The sequence below is a fragment of the Lycium barbarum genome, chromosome 11 (assembly GCF_019175385.1).
Source record: "Lycium barbarum isolate Lr01 chromosome 11, ASM1917538v2, whole genome shotgun sequence".
Classification (NCBI taxonomy): Eukaryota; Viridiplantae; Streptophyta; class Magnoliopsida; order Solanales; family Solanaceae; genus Lycium; species Lycium barbarum.
In genome coordinates this window covers 44,298-47,310 of record NC_083347.1, presented here as the reverse complement: position 1 = coordinate 47,310, position 3,013 = coordinate 44,298, and positions in this window count along the sequence as shown.

Here is a 3,013-nt window from a genome sequence, read left to right as displayed (position 1 = left end):
AGTTACTGGCTGACTGATAATAACCCGTGTAACCTTCTCAACTGCATTGCACAAATCAATCCAACTAGAGAGGAGCACCACCTTATGAAATTGTACGTTGATGAGCATAGCCATATTTACACACTCGGTGTATGATAGATTTCGAAAACATGTGGTTATTTTCAAATCTAGCATCATACATGCTCTTTCAAATTTCCCAACTAATTACAAAAGGCAGGCAATGAAGGAATGTGGCATGAATTTCATCGTTCGTCGCTGTTAACCACAACTCATCATAGTCTTTTGGGATCTCCCAGTTTGATGCAAGTGCCACAACATCTCCCAAAAAACACCCAAACTTGATTGGCAACCTGGCTCATGCAAAATAAATGCAAAACAGTCTCATTACTATAATTTTTACAACAAGAACACCTGGATGTTAGAGTGACACCAAATTTCTTGAACATGTCATCAGTAGGGATCTTGAAATTCATCTTTCTATAATTAATGAATGATATTTTGAAATGTAGTTTCTTATGCCAGATCATAGTAAAGGTTAGAAAAGAATTTCCTTGTTTTCTCAAGTGATGAGTTATAGCATTTCATAGTTTTGATGATTTGACAACGGGCAAAGGACCAGGTCCCCCATCAGGTTCCCTAGGAGTACTGCACGACACTTAATAGGTGTAAAGCTGCTGTATTGTTCAGGCAGAACTATAGCAGCACAGTTGTATTTGTGCTAGAAACTAAAAGCCCTTGGAAAGTCACCATCCATGGTCACATGTTTCTCACATGCTCTCTATATTGGTTTCATATATATATATATATATATATATATATATATATATATATATATATATATATATATATACACAACATGTTGGGATTATTTGACCTAACAGTTGAAAAACAAAAAGTTCAGAATTATACAAGTGTAGCCACCACAGTTCTCTTTGGTTCTTTCAAGAACAAGCCAAGACAATTTCAAGGATCAGATCTCAATAACGAAAGATGTTTTGAGTCCTAGATTTGTCTAGTCTTTATGATCTCTACATTGTAAACCTACACTTTGTTACGCCCTATTTTGAACGGGTCCAAGATACTTTGCAACTTCTCGGTTCTTCTAATTGGTTTAAAAAGGGTTAGAGTTGCCACCTTATTTTTGAGGAAAAACAGGAAACCTATATGTATTTGTGTGTCTACTCCATTTTTAGTCCACGAAACCTATGAGATTCTAGATAAGGGTTTTATTTACCCCGAGGGAAAGGTATTAAGCATCCCTCAGAGTCTGTCCGAAGACAGTCCTTAAACTTAGTTTAACTGAACACTAGAGGGGGATTATCTATCTGTTTATCATTATTATTACCTGTTTTCAAAATGTTATGACTTCATGAATACACTAGGTGATAATATACTAAGTATATACAGTGTATAAAAATGTATTTATATCAAGTATCGAGTATTCATAAAGAATGTATAGTAAAAAAGAATATATAAAAGAGTATAAAGAGAATGTACCTCGTAAGTATAAAAGTGTATCCGTTAGTACAAAGATTGTATATATATGTTAGTCTGAAGAATGTATAACTATACAAAGAATATATAAAAAAAATGTAAGACTATGTAAAATAAATATATCAAGGATATAAAGAATGTGCATCTATGTATATTAAAAGAATGTATGTATATTAAACATATAAAGAACATATTTCGAGTGTAAAAGAGTGTACATCAAACCTAAAATGTATAAAGAACTGTATAACTAGGTATATTAGTGCATAAAGAATGTAAAAATAATTTACGAATATTCATTGGTGTAAAGATTTTATATAACAAAATTATTCAGAAAAGTGAAGTTTATTTGACTTGTTTCTACCGTTTAGTTAAAAATAACGTTTGTTTAATGAATATCCTATCAAAAGAATAAGGAACAAAAGAATTGTAAAATGTTTTGGTAAAAATAAGTATAAAGAATTATGTATGAAAAATGAGTGATACGATATAATGCCTTTTAAAGAATAAAATATTTGTAAATGGATGGCCTAGTATTACCTAGCATAAAAAATGTGAATTTAACTTAACTAAAATACATATTGGTGTATACGAGACAATATAAAATGTACGTTGTATTAAAAAGGTATAAAGAATATAAAATAAAGGATGGACTAGTATTTGTTGCCTAAACGCCAAAAATGTGAAATTATTTAACAAAGCATTTATATCGAGTCGATCAAATCGATTTATGAAAGTGTAGACGGCCCAAGTCTTGCCTAAAGCGAATAGCGCATTTTAAATTAAACATATAAGCGACAAATAATTAAATATCCCCGCCCAACATTAAAGTGAAGTTTTTACTACTCCAAGTTTATGTTTCATACAATTTTAAATAATGCGCGAAAGTAAATACAAACAAGGATTCGATGAAGTCATCGGGTTCCTTCCGAGTGTCGTCTTCGGGATGTGTCTCCGGGTACCTGTATAAACACTTAGTAAAAATGTTAGTAAGAGAATAAATAACTATCGAATGGATTAAGGAAATAATGAATAAGCTTAAAATAAAAACCCGTCTTTTGTACATGGGAGGCCTTGGAAATCGACGGAAATTTCTTCATCGGCCATTTAGGTGTAGTATTTACCCAAATCAGTTTAAAATAAAATGATACGAGGGCTGAAGGTGTCAACAATGGTCTCGAGCATCGCGATGATAGCGAGTTGGATGAGAAAGATTTAAAGACTACACTATTAGCCGTCGGAGTAATATTTTCGAGCACAAAACTAACATGATATTAACAAAAACAATATAAAAATAATTCAAAAACGGCACAGTAGCAGCAAAAACAGTGGCCAACCAGCCAACCAAAACTATCAGGAAAAAATGGTGCGAGTCCAACAGCGACAGTAATGAAAGAGGGATAGTCCATGTCACCGGAAAGTTTCGCCAAATCTTTGTAGAAACAGTAAATAACATAGGCAAAGCAACTTATAAATAGTAAGACAAATTAATTTAAATAGCAAAGAACCCAACGATACAGAG